Raw genomic sequence first — 18,917 nt, 5'->3', positions numbered from 1 at the left:
TCCTCAGAACTTTTGCCTTCTGCTCAGGCATTTTTTTTTTTTTTTGGTCAAGACACATTCCTCATCCTCATGACCCAGGAGACTATTTTCTAACTCTCCCCACAAGCTCAGTCTCCTATTCCAATATAAATTTTCCCTTGAAATTTTGCAAGCTGACTCAAGTCTTTCATGGACTGAAGTATAATACAAACACTAGTATTTACCATAGTACTTAGATGTCAGAATATGAAATATATTACATTAATTGGAGATGGACATCCTGCAAAACCAATACCACAGTAGTTAAAAAATACTTCCAGGCTTTGAAACATACTTTTTAATTTCTGTCAATGTTTGGTGAAACCAGAAATCATTGTAATACAACCCAAATGTGTGGATGATGAAATTTTTTGTAAAGTTATCAAGTTTCAATCTCTAAGGTAAGGAGCAGGTCATGGGAGGCATTGTACCACTCATAAGAAATGACTCCAAGACAGAATCATTTGGTCACTTCATCACTCAGATTTCAACATTAAAAAAACAAAACAAAACAAAGCAAAAAAAACCCCCAAAAAACAAAAAAAAAAAACATCAAAACCACAGCTCCCAAGTCTAGCATTCAGCCTACCAGGAACTGAAACAGGTCATTATAGAGTTCTTAGTCCAAGACGTATTTTCTTCAAAGTTTCTGGAGCAAACGGTCTCCAAAACAAATACCAACAGATTCTGGTATAAAGACACTGTCTACAGACACTTCCTTTTAGAAAGTGCTAATCAGCAGGTGACTCAGCCTGGTGACTCTTCATAATGGAGTGCCTTTCACTTCAGGAAGGGCAAACTAACTCCGTGACTCCAGTTCAGAGGGGCCTTGTGCTTTTTATTCTTAGACATCAGTGGAGGCACTTAGGAAAGGGAAAATGAAGGTCAGGTATCTTCTTCAGTAGTCTCAAATAGGCAAAGACTCCTTCTGTCAAGATTCCCTTTTTTGAGAACAGAAGGGTAATGTCTTGCTTCAAGAGGTGCAGCTGTAGGAAGATAATAGAATGTCAGACTCTGAGAAGGGAAAAGATAGTGAAGAATAAGAAGTGTTAACATTTAGAAATTATTATTCCCTCCCCCCCAAAAAAAGAAATTATTATCCCCCCCTCCCCACCCCAGTAATTCTAGATGTGGCTTCTATTAGCAGCAGATGTGGCAAATCATATGATAGAGGGTTTATTATTTTTTTCTATTTTAGCATTTTCTGGATGCTTCTTGAGTGTGAATATGTGGACATCTGGGGCAGAATACTAAGATATGCCTTACAGTCAGGACTTTGGAAATTTTGAGTCATTACTCAGAGTTCAAATCTCACCATGGAACTCAATTCTCTGATGTCCAGCTTTCTCATCTGGAGGTAAATAGGATCATATTATTTTACTCATTTTTCAGATATGGACATTGAAAACAGTATGTCCACCCTAGTATTTAACTTACAGCTGAAATAAATGAATGAAATAAAATAAATGAATGAAATTATATGTAAAATTATTGACTATAGCATGTGCTAAAAACCTGATAATACTGTCATCAGTAGTAGTAGTAGTAGTAGTAGTAGTAGTAGTAGTAGTAGTAATGGCAATACAGCCTACCAGCGCTTGCTGATCTAAAGTTTAGTTCATTGTGATCTTGCTCTAAGGAAATCTTTTCATTTTGTGATGTGATACACATTTTGTCATCAGTAGAGTCTCAGAATTAGGAAACAGTCCAAAAGGTTCCTCTGGGAGCTGTCTCTAGAATAACATATGGTAGGATAACACTTGGAATTATTTTTGGTGTGCACACCCCAGACTATCATTAAAGATCAAAGTGACAGTTTCAAAAGTAACCAGTAACCATGCTAAGAGAGAAAACATGATTTCTAGGAAAGAAGTGGTAGACAAATCAATAGTTTAATGGCTAACCTGGTTTTGAAGTCATTATCTTTATTCATTAATTTTCTTGACATTCAGCTGGCCACATGTATTTATAAAATACTTACTTCATATATTAGGCACTGTATATTATAATGATGAACAAAGTAGACCTTATCCCCCCTAAATGGGAGTGACATTTAAAGAATAAACACACAGAATTCCCATTGTGTTAAGTGAGATGAGTGGGGTGCAGGGTGAGAGAAAACATGAGGGAGGGCGTTTCATAGTTCGGCAGGTTGGAGATGGCATCTGTTGGAAAGCTCTAGTAAAGCAGAGATCAGAGGGATAGATGGGAGTTTGCTGGGCAAAGTAAGCACACTCTGAGGACCTCAGGAAAGGAAAAAGTATAAGAACATGAGAGAAGGTCTGAGCGACCTGAGCATAGCAGCATTGTAGGAAATTAGGGGCACAGTAGAAAAGATGGAGATGGAGAAGTTCACAGAAGACAAGAATTCAGGGCCTTTTAGATCATGTTACAGTTTGAATAAATAACATACTGACATGATTTTATGTGGAGTTTGCATATGGCACTTAGCTGCTCAATGGATAATGGATGGGAAAGGAACATAAGTGAATATGGAAAAACCAACTAAGAAATTATATTCACTCCTGCTCTTCTTTTGCCTCCTTTGTCCTTTCCTCTATGTCTTCCTGTTTCCTTTCCTTCTTTCCCTGTTTTTTCTTTCCCTACCTTTCTTTCTCCTTAATTCTCTGTCTTTTCCTTTATATTCTTTCCTTTCCTTCATCTGTATATCCTTTCCACTTCCTTCCCTTCTGAAACAATTCTGTGCACAAGACATTAAATGGAGTCAAGTGAGATAGATGTCTGAGCCAGGGTGGTTAAGTGCCATGGTGGCTCAGTGCAGTGTGTCAGAGTCCAGGCAGGGGCAGGGAGCAACTGTGTCAGGGGCACTGTGGGTACAAAAATAAAGAAGGGCAAGGAGGGTATCCATGCAAGAGGGAGCCTGGCATGAGATGTCAAAGCCAAACAGGATAAAGAGGACATGGAACCAGCATGAACAGGGTCCCACTGGCCAAATAAGAAACAATTTGGGCATTAGAATAAATAATTATAATAACGGATTGTAACTAATTGAATAAAGTAAGAAACCATGAGTCTTATTCTGATATAAATAAATGAATAAATTGAATGTTTGATTTGAAATGTGATATTTATATAATATCAAAGAAACTACTCACAACCTATTTCAAATAGGAGAAGAGTATATCTACAGTGGAAAATCCTGGCAGGTACTATCACAAAAGTGTGTTTATAATTCAGTCTGAAGTTTCTCTTTCTCTGTCTTTAATCTACTGAATACCTTTATCTCTTCATCACTCCTTTGAAACCATTGTCATTAAGGTCAACAGGACCTCCACAATATCAAATCTAATGGTCAGTTCTCATTCTCATTCTTACCTGACCTCTCAGGACATTGGCCACTCACTCATTCTTACGGCCCTTTTAATAATGTGGCTTCCCTGTCATCTTCATGTTCTGGTTCCCTTTCTACCACACTGACTGCTCTTTCTGATTTTCTGGCAAGATCCTCTCCTCTTCCCAGATCTTCAATGTTGTAGTGTCCTAAGGCTCTTTCCTGGAACCTCTTGTCTTTTAAAACTACACTCATTTCTTAAGTATTCTCAACCAGTGCACTGATTACACAAATTATACAAATTATCATCTCACAAGACTAATTAACTAACCCAACTGCCTATTCAACATCCAATCTCCACTTAATTTTGAACAGAAATTGCAAATCTAGTAAGACTAAAGCTGAATTGTTGATTCCATTTTCTTTACCAGAACTAGACTATCTCCCAGTGTTTCTTAACTCAGTAAATGATGCCACTATTCATCTTGTTGCTTGAACCCAAAACATTAAAATTGCCCCCGATTTTACTCTTTTTTTCTTTTTCCACATTCAGTAATGACAAAAATAGTTAGTACTCATATAATATTTACTGACTTCTAGTAATATATATATTACTAAGCTGCAAGGGCTTTGCATAGCTTAGTTAATCCTAACAAAAAAGTAAATTAGTTTATTTACTTAACTTATTTAGGAGGCTTATTTCAACCACCATTTTACTAATAAGGAAGTGAAAGACAGACATTGTTGTTTTCACAATGTTATAGAGATAGCTTGTGCCCAAGAATGAATTTCAAATGTGAGAAGCCTATCTCCAGAGACTATGGTCTGAAGTGTCATTATATAACGCTTAGATGACCATAAGAATCTCTTGGTTTAGTTTTGCATTTAGTCTTATCCCCCACAGTAAATTTTCCATATAACATGAAACTTTTCCTTTAAACTCACAGTTAACTAACACCACCCTTCTGCTTTAAAATGCTCTTAGGGTTTTCTATTACCTAAAGAATAAAATCAACCTGTCTCACTATGACCTATGAGGCCCTATTGATCTAGCCCACTTGAAATCCTAACTCTAATGTTTGTAAAGCCCAGACCAGAAGTGTAAAGGGAGGCCCACAGACCATATATCTAAATATTAAGGTTTATAAGGAAATGCAAATAACTTGAATAAAGGTGAAAATTTAATGTTTTCTTTCAAGTATAAGTAAACCTTATTAAATAGTTTTGCAAAAGTAAAACTATTTGAACTTTTAGCATTTAGAATCCATTTCATTACAAGGGTAATGAATATAATGGGTATTGCTTTTCATGCATTTTACATCTAGTCTGACATATTTACAAATTTAAGAGCAATATAAATTGTTTAGTATGACGAAATGCTCCTCAGACACTATGCACAGTTTGTGCTAGTACCATATTTGATGCTTGTTTGTAAATATCTCTTGAACCAAATTGGAATCAAAAGGAAACCAAAACTAGGTGAAGCACATTTCTGGGAAATATAAAAATCTATGGCATTCATTTTATCTAAGAGGTGAGGCTTGACAAGTCAAATAATTTATCTAAGTATTTCTTCCTCTCAAACCCACTGAGCAATTCAAAGCTGTGTCCTTTGATGTTAGCAGTGGAACAACACTCAAATCTTTATAGAATTTGAAGAAAATTGGATTTTCTTTCAAATATATAAGACAAGAGATGTGGAAGCTATTTCCTTGAATATTATTAGTCAAAAAGCAAATGTCACCAGTTACAAGAAGGGCTGCCTGGGCCAACACTGAGTGTGGGATTCACAAATGACAGAGGTGCCTGAGCAGGGTTCATAATTGTAGCATTGCTATAGCTAGATTTGTGACATTGAGGAGGGCCTCTGCAGCATGGGGTTCAGGGTAGGAATCTTGCTTGTCTGGGTCTGAGGACAGTACTGAGCCAAGGGATAATTCTCAGATAGTGTTCTTTGCCCTTGATTACTATATTCACAATATTTTCAGAGAACATTGGTTTGATTACCCTCATATTCTGCTTAATCTCTGGATTCCAGATTTCCCACAGAACTTTTCCAGGAAGTTTATACTGTCCCGTGAACTTTTTAGTGTTTTCAAAGAGATTTTTTAAATGTTTTAGTCTAGATCTGAATCTGTTTTAATTGAGAATACTGATCTCATATATATATTTTTTCTCTCCTGAGTCCAATTTGGATTCTTTCCAGTTTGGCTTCCCCATGTCTGCTCTGCAACTTTTCTCCATTCTGTGAAGATGTTTACTGCAAAAGTTATTTTGAGACCTTCATGTTGTCAACCAATAGATATTTTATTAGACTGTGTTCAACTCTCTGATATTTCTACCTCACTAAATATTCCTTCTCAATATTATTTTCTAGCTGCTGATACTTTAGAGACCTGAATTTACTTAAAGCTCAGTCCTTGACTTTTTCTCCTGTATCTCTATCCTCTTCCATGTATAAGGTTATGAATCCTCTGGCTTCCAGAATAATTTCTCTACCAATGATTTTAAACTTTTATCTTCAAAATTTTACCTGACTCACAATATGTGCAAGTTAAAAGAGAAAATTCATAAGATTTTCTTGAGGCATTTATCAAAAATTTTGATAAAATCCAATATTCATTCATGATATAACTCCTATACTAGAAGAAAAACTCCTTAGCCTCTGAGAAACCTGCATAAAACTTCTAGCACCATAATGCTTCATAGTGAAATGGTAAGAGCTTTCCTTCTGCAAGCTGAACAAACCAAGTATGTATGCTATCACTGCTTCCAGCCAACATTACATTGGGAGAATAAGACAAGATAAAGAATTAAACACAAGAGTTGCAATGAAAGAAAATAAAGAGCAGTTGTACAGAGATAATATGATTCCATATATATTCTTTAAAACTATAAATAAGTTATTAGAATTGATATGAGTGTTTTTAAATAGTAGTTGAATATTAAAGAAATATAAAACAACCATTTTCATTTCTATATAATAGCAAAAAGTGAGCATTTAGTAATTGGAAGTTATAAAATTTAGAAAAAGTATTTTACTATTTATAGAACATCAAATAATATGAAGCAGGTTAGATAAATATAATAAAATGCGTGATGGACTTCTATGAAGAAATTACAAGGCATACAGTGTTTTTGAGAGACATCAAAGGACAAAAAAGTAAATAGAAGGAATAGATCCTACTCATGGCTTGGAAGGCCCATGATTGAAGGATTCAGTGCAATCACAAGAACTCAGCAGTTGCTGTTGTTGTTTTATTTTAGAATACGATGGGCTTATTGTAAAAGTAACATAGAAATGCAATTGTCAAGCACAGCAAGAGCACTCTTAAAAAGCAGTTCTTCAGAAGAATTTGCTCTACCAGATTTCAAGCCTTGTTATAAAACTATAATAATTAAAAAGCTTTCTATTTGCACTGAGGTAGTGATATGTAACAGAATAGAGGGCATTTGTGCTGAGCCATGAATATGTGAGTATTTAATTTATGACAGAATTATTACTTTTTTGAAGTGTGGTTTTAGAATAATTGAGTTTCCACGTGGATAAAATTTACTACATATCATGCACAAAACATCAGCTCCATTTGAGTAATAGTCCAAATATAAACATCTCATATATTTAAAAGAATATATATAAGAGAATATATTTATGATCTAGCAATGGGAAATATTTATTAAATGAGATTTCAAAAAAAATGATTGACAAATTGAGCTACTTGGAATTTAAGGACTTCTGTTAACCCAAGGGCAGCATTTATAGAGAGAAAAGGCAAGACATAAAGTATAAGAAAATGTTTGTAACCCATATAGCTGGTCAAAAACTACTATCCAAAATATATAAAGAACTATTACAAAAAGAAAAAAAACTGGAATTAAAAAAAAAAGTGGATATCCCAATTTGGAAATGGAAAGAAAAAAAAGAGGAACAAGTAAGTTTACAAAAATAGAAATCAAAATATTGGATAAATATTTGCGAATACATTCAACCTCTCTAACAATAAAAAAATTGATTAAAACCATAATGAAATACTATTGTGTATCAACAATATTGGCTAAAATTGAACATTTCATTACTACTAATGTTGGCAAGGATATAAAGCAGTAGAAAATATTATATTATTTGGTGGGAATATAAATTGGTATAACCACTGGAAACTGACAATATTTTCAAAAGTTGAATATATGCAAACTAAGCAATTCCACCGTTAGTATAAACTCATCTGTATATGTGTGCATATATCCACACATACAATAGGAAATAGGCAAGTATGTTCCTAGCAGAATAATCATAGTTAAAAACAAAAAAACTTTTAAAAAACTCAAATGCACATCAACATTAGAATAAATAAAAGTAGCCTGCTGTATAGTGATGTAAACAAATAATTCTCATTGTGTGCAATAATGTAGATAAAGAATCAGCAAATTATAGCCCATGGGCCAAACAAATCCATTGTGACCTACTTTTGCATGACCCACAAACAGCATTTTTTTTTTTTTTTTTTTTTTTTACATTTCGGTGACTCGTAAAACAGACAAACAAAAAAGAATATGTGTCAGAGAATGTATCTAGCCTGAAAAAACTAAAATATTTACTATTTGGTCCCTTATAGAAAAAGTTTGTCAACCCCTGACATAGATGGATGTTAAAAATGTACTTGATCAAAAAAGGGACCTAAGAATGAATACAGAATCATTCCAGTCCTACAATGTTCAAAATCAAGCAAAAGTAAATTCTTTTGTTTCAAAATCAATATAAATATCAGAACTATAATGAAAAGCAAGAAAATGTCACAAAAGTCAGTTTGCTAATTACTATGAAGGAAAAATACCATCATGGGGAGAGAGACCCAGGGATTTCAGGTGCTGGGAATAAAGTTCACACACACACACATAGACACAAACACAAATATGGCATTTTTCAGTACATATATTTATTTCACAATAATTGTTTTTTGAAGAGTAATTGTACTACTTTTGGTTCCTACAACATGACATACTGAGATACTTGTGTACCTTTTTGCAAAGAAGTGTTTGGTAATATGTAAACAAAAATATTTTAATACATATTTGACCTAAAAAGAAAGAAGATAAAACTAGATGCCAGAAACGAAGAAGATCTTAAAGTCAGAGAGGAAGGTTCCTGAGTGGTGTTGTGGTAGCCCAGGCAGGAATTGCATTTCCAGGGCTAGGGCAATGCTGTCTGAGAAGAATTGGGGTTCCAGATGTCAGGCACATTTGAAAAAGTAATATGTAATCAAGACTTCTGCATAAAGTCCACAACTGAGGACAGTTGCTCATTGTGTAAAAGGAAAATTAAAGTATATCTCTCCATTAACTCAAGGAAGAGACAAAGATCTTGATTTCCTCCTGGAGATACAATTTAGGAAAAACATATTCATTGGAAAATGGAAACCCCCATTTCATAGATTTAGCCAAATGGGGAGGAGAACCTGGCATAAATATTGGTCCCAGGGTGAAGATATGCTGGGATCCTGACTTAAGCAAAAAGGAAGAAAACATTTTCTAAGATTTGGTTTTTTGCCCAAGTGTTCATGCATGTGCACACACATACACACAAACATATTTCAGCTAAATAAAAAGGCAACCACAAAAACTACAAACCACACAAGAAAATAATCCATCCCTACTTATTGGACTTATGCAGATAAATACATTGTTATGAAAAATAAAAATATTTAATAAGAATTTCAGAATTCTGGAGGGATCAGGCAGGGAGAAAAAAAATTTCAAAGTTTGTTGTAAAGAAACACTTTAACCAAATTGGTGTAGGTTATAGATAGCCTAATGGGAAGAGAAATAGGCATCCTCTCAGTCTGGAAAAGAAAACATTAAGGTAATTATTTTTCAAAAAAAAGAAAATAATCTATCCTGAGGGAGAATCTGATTAATAATAAACATGAGGAATAAGATCTCAAGAATTATAAATAATAGAAAAATCATAAAATGTACCTTAAACTGTTAAGGAAAACTGTTAAAGATGTAATAAAATTACAATAAAATGAAATATTTTACAAATAATGTTTTTGAAAGAAAACAATAGGAATTTTTTTAAATGAAAAAATATTAACTGAAATTAAATACTCAGAGATTTGTTTAAATGTCACATTGAACACAATTGAATAAAGAATTTTGAACACAACTGAATAAAGAATTAGTAAACTGAAGGATTGGCATGTGGCAAATACTATAGGAAATAATAACCCAATGAGATAAAGGAATGGAAAATGTAGAGTGAGTGTCATGGCAAATAGAATAAAGATGACTGACATGTCAAATAAGAGCTCCAGAAGAGAATAAGGGGAAAACTGAGCAAAGACATATATGATAAATATATCATAAAATGATAAATAGCTAAGAATTTTCAGACCTGATAAGAAGCTATGAATTTTCATTATAAAGAATCATATGAACTTTTGAGCTGGATAAATAAAATAAACATTCACTGGGATGCATCATAGTGGAACTGCAGACAAAAGGAGAAACAGAGCAAATCCAAAACAATCAGATAGAAAAGACATTTTACCTGCAAAACATGAACAATTAGATAGTTAATTAGATGCTCATTCAACAGAAGTAGAAAGTAGACATAATTGAATAATATCTTAAAGTTGCTAAGGAATATAATGTGAAGTTAGACTTTATGCTCAGTTAAAGTTCTCCTTCAAGAGCAAATGTAAAATAGAAATACTTTCACACAGATGCTAACTTGACCACTCAGATACCCTGCTGAAAGAACCATTACAAGATGTATCCCATAAAGATGTGAAATGAGACTCAGGAAGAAATAGGAAGCAAATTTGAATGGTTAGCAAATAAATCAGAACAATGTGAGTAAATCTAAATAAACATTATTGTAATAGTTAATGATTATGATTAAAATAATGCCTAATTGGGGAGAAGGGGGTAACACAGAATGTTATTAAAATGCCACAAAAAATTATATGCAAGACACAGCCATTTGATCATTCTTTATTACTCATGAAAAACACCTGTTAATTCAGGTATTCATTTTAACATTACATCATTCTATCAGACAAAATATATTGAATATCTCCATTTTATAGGAGAAAAAATTAGAAAAAAACTCTAAATTGTCTAAAGAAGGATGATTAAGGAGAAAAAAAAGAATCAAGAAATATCATGAAAATACACACACAAAAATTATACAAATAGGGATCCCTGGGTGGCGCAGCGGTTTAGCGCCTGCCTTTGGCCCAGGGCGCGATCCTGGAGACCTGGGATCGAATCCCACGTCAGGCTCCCGGTGCATGGAGCCTGCTTCTCCCTCTGCCTGTGTCTCTGCCTCTCTCTCTCTCTCACTGTGTGCCTATCATAAATAAATAAAAATTAAAAAAAATTATACAAATAATTTCAAGTATATCCACAATACCAACAAATATAGAGCATGCTCATCAGTTAAAAGATAAAGGCCCTCAAATTGGGATAAATGAGAAGTTAAGGTATATGCAATTTATAGACATTATACAGAAAAGACACTACCAAAAAAATCAGAAAAGATATATAAGGCAAATGCTAACCTAAATAAAGATGCCAATTTGTATTAATGTCATCTAATTAAATGTAAAGGTATGAAGGAATATTAGTGATAAAGGTAATGATAGAGATTAAAAAGAAACAATTCCCCAGGAAAATGAAATAATACTAAATGCATCTATTCAAACAGTGTAGTCTCAAAAAAATATAAAGCAAAACAAAAAAATAGAATTACAAGGAAAATTGATAAATAGCAGAAGATTTTTACTTGTCAGAAACAGAACAATCAGCAAAAATGGTCAAAAGTAAAAAAACTAATCAAATACTGCAATAACAAATTTGTTTGAATTGTTATATTAAACCTTGCATCCAACAATTAAGATATCCATTTTTTAAAAAATAATAATCAGAATACTGATAAAAATCTACCATGTCTTAAGATGTGCCAGAATTCGATATGGTACAGACAACAGTAAAAACACATTACCAAAAATATCTCCACAGGTACCTAAACAACTTGTTGGAAAATTTTTAAATGTTAATATTTAAGTATTTCTTAAGTCCAAGGGAATTCAGAATGGATTTTAGAATATCTAGAGAACTGAAACATATCACAATTCATGAGTCACAACTATAGTAATACAGAAGACTGGGACCTTAAAACCACAAATTAAGAACAAATACCGATTCAAAAAAAAGTTAGTGAGCTATATGTTCAATTTGTGAACTATATGGAAAGACTAATAGAGTGAACATAAAGAAAAGAAGAGGAAATAACTAATAGAGGAAAGTCAAGAGCAAAAAAAAAAAAAAAACTAAAGAGGATTAACAAAAATCAAAGCTGGTTCTCTGAAAAATAATAATATAGGCAAATCTCTGATAGAGAAAGACAGAGATAGAAACAGACAGAGACAGAGAGACAGAGATCTGGTTAGAAACTATGTACTTAAATTTATTCAATTAATGGTCAAAAATCTATCTATCCCTCCTTCTCCTCATTCCTTCTCAAAAAAGAAAAAAAAAAAGGCCTACCTATAAAGCAAATTAAAGCATTCTTAATATATAATATATTCCAAGAAATAGCCAAAGAGAAGCAGCTCTCCAAATTAGTTTATGAAATTAATATAATATCAGTTCTAAAACTGGACCAAGAAAGTACCAAAAGGAAAAACTGTAAGGCAATCATACAGAGGAATATAGATGCAGTAATTCTAAATAAAATATTAGTAGACTCTATTGAATCCAACCACTTTTTCAGTGAGCAAGTAGGACGTATCCCAATAATTCATAGATAGTTTCTACAACTATAATTCACTACTTTAACAAATCAATGATTAAAAAAGATAAACAATATAATGCCCTTAATGAATGCAAAAAGCATATAGTAAAATTTAATATTCATTATTTTAAAAAATCTCTTAACAAAGTAGGCATAAAAAGTGGTACTAACTTCCTGAGACTTGAAATTGAATATTACATTTAATGCTAAAATATTAAAACATCCCCTCTAAAGTAAAGAAGAAAATAAGGATGCCTGCTATCAGCAGTTTAATTCGGAATTATAGCCTCTGTCTTAGCCAGACCAATAATATAAGGAAATGCCAAAAATGTGAAATTTGAAAGAAACAAAATTAGTGTTACTCAAAGGTGGCATGGTTATCTACACAGAAAAGAAAGAAAACATACAAATGATTAGAATTAATAAAAGTGCATCAACATTGCTGAATATGACAATAATGTCTTCATATCGACAATAAAACTTTAGAAAATATATATCAACAAATCTTATCCATGATGACAGCAAGAGTACATAGGAATGTATTTCAGAAAATTAGAGAATAAACTCTATGGAAAACTTATAAAAATTTATTGAGAGAAATTCTAAAAAGATCAAAATAGTTTATGATAGAAGTCATGTTCATGAATGGAAGCACTAAATTTCTGTCTTTCTAACCTCCCACCCCCACATTGTTTTTAGTTCCTTGTTGTTTTTAAGGAAATTAATTAATGGATACTAAAACTAACATGCAAGAATAAAGTGCCACACATGCCTGAACTACACAGAAGAGTGAACTACACTTGCTCAAGAGGAGGATGAACTAGCTACCCCAGATACAAGATTTATTCTAACGCTCCTAACTGGGCAGTGTAGTAGAGACGCAGTGTGGTAGAGACGCAACTACACAGCAAAGACACCAGGATAGACCCATGCATATATCAAAGTGCGAAGTGTGTTTATGAGATGGCTTAGAAATCAGTGGTGAGAAAATAGTTGACTGCATGATAAATATTGTTGAAGTAATTACCCTTTTGTAATAAATTAAATTTCTCCTTCACATGGTAGTAGTAACAGCAGCAACAACGGTAGCAGTGTTGTCACTAACATATGTTGAGTGTTGGTTACATGCCAGGCGCTGGTCTAATAAATGCTCATATTTGTTAGCTCATTTAATCCTTTCTATGTGCCAAGAAGGCATTTGACAGATGACCTAACTGCGTCTCAGAAAGAGGCATCACCCGCTCAGAGTCACACAGCGAGTTAGCTAGCAGCAGAAGCAGAGCGGTGCTTTCTTTCTTTGCAGGCAGTCTGGATACGGAGCCCTAGCTCCTACCTACCACACACTGTTGTAATTGCAATGGAAGTGGAATTCCTCATGGGGCAAGATCTTAAAGGTGAAAACAAACCTTAAAACTTTAAGAAAGACTTTTAGGACATAGGATTCTAGGTCAGAAAAAAAATTCTATACACATATTTATTAAACTTATAAAGATAAGCATGTAATTTCATTTAACAACCTGAAAATGATGGTTATATATTAATCTATATTAATATATATTTATATATTTATAATATACACATATATATGACAGATACAGAAAAGGGAGGTACTTATTAAATCAGATTGGTGAATAAGCGTATGCCTGTTTATTTTTCAGTATATTTAGCATTTCCTAAATACCTGAATTTTATTTTATTTTTTAAGATTTTATTTATTTATTTGAGAGAGAGAAAATGAGCGAGAGAGCCTGAATGCAGGGTTGGCAGAGGGAGAGGGAGAAGCAGGCTCCCACTGAGCAGGGATCTCAGGATCATGACTTGAGACAAAGGCAAACGCTCAACAGACTAAGCCAACCAGGCACCCCAATACCTGCATTTTAAAAACTAGATGCAAAGTACATTTTTGAAAAGATGAGTCGGAGATGAGGAAGGCAAGTCAGCGAGTATAGACTACTCTTAAGAAATAAGTTTGTGTATTTTTTAATGAGGCTGCAGGAGACTGCGAACGAGGTAAAGCCCTTTAGAAAATTTACTTTCTCATTTTTCTTTTTCCAAATAAACACTAATGCACCCACTAAGGTGATAAAATTACCCACAACAGTCCATTCTCAGCCTATACATCAAACTCTGGTTATTACCTGGGGCATCTCCTGATTTGTGCATTGCACTTCCTCAGTAAATGCTTGTTGATTGAGCTATTTGCAATCTGGTATTAAACTAAATTAAATCATATTAATTCAGAAGATGCCTAACAGGTGTTCCATTGGTATTAAATTGATGCCCTGGGCATCACATTAGGCAAAGAAAGCTTTTGGCCTTGATTTCACTACTTTCAGTAGCAAAACAGATGAGAAAGTTAGTGCACATTGTGCTTTTAAAAAATAAAACAAAAACAAAACAAAACCAAAAAAAACTTACTTGGAAAGTCTGGGATGTTTGTTGACTCTGTGAGCACTTCACTGTCTACTCACACAATCAGCTGATATCTCTCCTCAGCCAGCTTTGGCTAACCTCTGATGCCCTTTCCCCCTGGTTAGAATTCTGCAAAGCTGAATTTCCATTTCAAGCACAACCCACTGCTTTTGAAATTGTTCCCATCGGTTTTCTCACCCTTCCTGGGTTTTACCTGTTTTCCTCAGAGCCTTCAACAATCCCCTGAAGCGGAATTGCACAAAACAAAGGAGTATTCTCCTGCTTCTCTTACTTCTACTTTTAAATTTCTGCTTATTTGAAATGGAACTGGGTTGAAAGCATTTGAATTTTAGACGCCTCCTGATTTTAACAGTTTCTATGGCATTTGGCTCATTTCCTAGAACCAGGTTGTATGGATGGGCCAGGTAATTCAGGCTTCCGTGTTGACATTGCGGTTGTTTTGCTGCAAATTGTGTAAGAGCACTTCTGCCCCAGCATTCAAAGTCAGGTTTGCCTGGGGACTTCCTTGTACTGTTATATCGCTCATTCAATTTAATTAATATTCTGTTCAGCCTAGCTATGGAGTGTTTGAAAGTCTTCTCCAGTAGTAAAAATATTCTTTGGTCAATGTTCCTAAAGTATCTGAGAGTCTTCTGATGTCATTCTAAAGTTCTTTGAATTGCTCCCTTGATTAATGTTTTGATTCAAATAATCTTTGCTCAAAGTCAGTAGATTGTTACTCTTCCCTTTTCAAATTGTTGGCACTCTTAAGTTTTCATTTTAATTTTATATTCTTCTTCTTGGCTCATTACATTGGCATTCTCTTCCACTCATCTCTACCCTGAACCTCCTTACCACTATCTCTTGGGGCAGCCATGAAGGGAGGCTGTGATATTCACACAGATGTGTTTATAAAAATAAAGCAAATTTTAAAAGTGGCCAATGCTTTCAGTTTTCATCAGCTCTATGACTTCCGGTCTTCTTACCATTTCCAATCTCCATTATGTCTTCTTGCTTTGGGAATTGAGAGGATCTCTATAAAACATCTTTTCCATACAGTATTACAGTGTTTGTACTATTTTTGTTTTGAAATTGTTTCCTTCTCCTTGTCCCATCTTTCTCCCCCACCATGTCACTTTGTATCTCTGTCTCTCTGTCTCTTCTCTCTTGATACCATGAATAGATTTTTGTTTTCATCCTTTCCCTATTTTTCTTTTCCCAAACACTTGCTAGGTTCTCTTGCCTAACCACTCTGCTCAGCAATGATCTCCAAAAAGAAAATTCAAAGTTCAATAAGATATATTACCTAACTTTCAGGAGCTCATAGTTACTTAAAGAGAGAAATGTGTAACAAATTGCTATAATATATTAAGTTCTGTAAGATAATTTTGGACAAAAGTTATGGGTAATTTGCCTCAAGATGCTGGGAATGACAGCATAGAGGTAGAACTAATGTTTGAGTCTGGTGTGACAGCAGTTAATGGGCTTTGGAGCCTGTCTATTCAAGCTCCCAAATCTATTAGCTCTGTGAACTTGAGTTAATTCTTTTATCTTGAGGCTTCAGGGTTTTTTTCATCATCTGATTGTCCTTATGATACTTGTCTTAGAATTAATAGGATAGCCCAGTGCCTGGGACATAGCAGGCACTTAAAAAATAGTAGTGCTCAGATGATGTTAGGTTTTGTTATGTGTGATGGATCTTCAGGTATATGGACAAGTCTCGCTAAAGGAATCACATGCCCAGTCAAAGAGTTCAGCCACATATATAGCATTTTGAGGAAAAGGCAAAAAGGTAAGTAGTTCAGGAAATTTAGTGGTTGGCCAAGAACGAGTTAAAATTTCACTAGACAATATAAATGGACTACGATGAGGGTTCCTTTAACTTGCTAAGGAGTTGAATTTGATTCCGTGCTAACTGAAGCCTAAAATCTTCTTTCAGTAGGAAAGTAGCATAATCTGCTTTACATTCAGAAGGCTGTGTGGAGATGAATTGCAGGATGAAGATGAAGAAGATTTGTAGTCCAATTAGTAAGCTATGGCCACAGCCTAAGCAAGAGATAATGAGGTTCCAAATTAAGTCACTGAAGTTGGAGAATGGAGGCAGATATGGGATATTTAAATGATGGAATCAATAGCCTTTGGAAAGAACTAAATATGCATGTGTATGCTTGTGTAAAAGGAGGCATTTCATTGTATTCTTCACTTGGCTACTGAAAAATTAGTTATATCTACCCCAAATGGTGTGTTTTTTTGCCCAACCCATTGATATAGATTTCATTCAATTATCTTTCATATTTGTTTTTTCATGTAATAATTATTTATGGACATGCATAGCAGAGTAATGTAAAGGTAAACAAGTTTAACCCATGCCTATCTCCCAGAAATTTTTGCTGATAGTGAGAAAAGAGAGAATATTCATTTTTCTTTGTTCTATTTTTTAACCACAAAGGGCTATTAAGTCAGAAAAAGTCCAAGAGGTTAACTCTTGTTATTTTAAGACTTGACTGGTGTTTTCCTTTCCCATCTTCCCAGCTCAGTAGCTTATAGGAAGTCCTCTCTGCACATGACATGCTGTATTGAGGGCCCAAGTAGTTATTTTTGGATGACCATGAAAATTTTACAAAGCAACTTGGGCCAAATCCCATATTGCCAGGTACCTCCCTAGACAAGTCTCTCAAGAGAGTAATCATCTGCATTTTCTTCTTTTAATTCATTTATCCTTACTTCTCTGATCTTCCCTATTATTACCATTGCTAAAGAAAAAAAATTCAGCCAACTACATTTGAAGATCTAATTGCCTTTATCAAGTGATTGATAAATCAGGCAGATCCCTTCCAACAAGTAGAGGAGAGTTCTGAGCAATTGTACAACATGGAAGGTTTTTATAGAAAGGAGGATGGGGCAAGAAATTATTAGCAACAGAAAAGAAAAGTCACCCTCCCTTAGGTTGAAGGACGAGAGGTCTTCTTAGGTGGATTACTTTTTCATCTTCCTTCAGAGGGTAGAGAGGGCCCACGTGACAGCTTACCTCATTGGTTCTTATCAGAAAATTCCTGATCAACATGTTAAGATTACGTTTCTGGTATAGGTTAAAACTACAGTTAGATTAAGTAGTAAACCCTAGTTTGGTGACTTGACCTGGCCCAAGTGATGTTATTTTGGGCCTGTGGTTTTCTTTTTAAACCATGTAGGCAATATTTCATTGCATTTTTATTAAAAGGAAAAAAATAATCACTGAACAAGTTAGCACAAGTTAGGATATACTGCATTAACAAACGGTATTAAAATCTCAGTGGCTTAGCAAAACAAAATTTATTTCTTCCTTCTAATGTGAGCCCTGAAGGCCATCCTGGATTCTGTTTTCCCTCTCCTCACTCCAGGCCACAGAAACAATCTGGAGCATAGGTACTGCCATGGCAGAGAGGCAAAGTATACCAACCTTGAAAGCTTGCTCATGGCAAGGCATAGATTCCTGCTTTACATTTTACTGGTCAATGCAGGATACTCAGCCACATTTAACTACAAGAATGCATTGTAGTACTGATGCAGTAGTACTGAGAATAAAGTATAGAAGTCACTTCTCCTTTGTGCCTGGAAGGAGGAGAAATTGAATATTTATGATTAACCTTAATGACCAATCATAATTTCCTCTTTTGATCACTTAACACTTTACCCATTCTCTTTTCCACATGCAAAATGTCCACATCCTTTCTAATCAGGAAATAGGCTAAAAATTCAGTTATGGAAAGCTCAAGGGCTAGGATCTCTAGATGATGCTGAGTAGTCTTATCACTAAAGAAAACATGCAGTAGTCTCTACCACTGGTCCAAATATGGCTTTATGAGCTAGAAAGCAAGCTTAATGAACCCTTCATAAAACACATAGTCAATATGCAGGAGTAGAAGGGGAATGGGAAATCCTACTAAACCCTTTTCAGAGAGAAGAATGGAAGACACACAGTTGACAAAGGTCGTAACAATTCCTAAATATCATGGGGAGATATTTAAAGGGCTCCTTATCTTGGAAGGTGGAATGTTCCTTGATTAAATCCTCAGTTGCTCCCAGGGAGTAACTTGTACATCCTGTTCTCTAGGGTCTTCTGGAAGTTCTTCTTTTTTCATTATCCTCCCTGACTGCATGAAAAGAGCACTGGGGAATATACCTTCCTTAGGGACTAGCAGACTTTAAAGTTTCATTTTTTACCCAGGAATAGTTGGGAGGTACAAGGATTAATTTTAAACTTGAACAGACATATCCCCTTTAATCTAGATAGGTGAGTCTTTTGACAAGAAATTTCAAGAAAAAAAATCATTTTAGACTTGTTAATTTTTTAACTTTTAGAATATTTGACACAACATTCTGTTAAATATGAAGGGTCTGCTTTTGTCTAGGTATGGT

At 34.3% G+C, this 18,917-nt stretch overlaps 1 long non-coding RNA gene across 1 annotated transcript in view; it reads right to left on the bottom strand.

The window, feature by feature from the left end:
* Positions 1-293: 293 nt before the first annotated feature.
* Positions 294-18,917, bottom strand: part of LOC125752639 (uncharacterized) — a 118,526-nt gene continuing 99,902 nt past the window's right edge. Inside the window, exon 6 of the long non-coding RNA XR_007402648.1 lies at positions 294-1,004. This is a non-coding gene — a long non-coding RNA (uncharacterized LOC125752639). The remainder of the gene's footprint in view (positions 1,005-18,917) is intronic.

Source organism: Canis lupus, chromosome 16 (assembly GCF_003254725.2).
Source record: "Canis lupus dingo isolate Sandy chromosome 16, ASM325472v2, whole genome shotgun sequence".
Classification (NCBI taxonomy): domain Eukaryota; kingdom Metazoa; phylum Chordata; class Mammalia; order Carnivora; family Canidae; genus Canis; species Canis lupus.
This window is presented reverse-complemented; position numbering and strand designations above follow the sequence as displayed.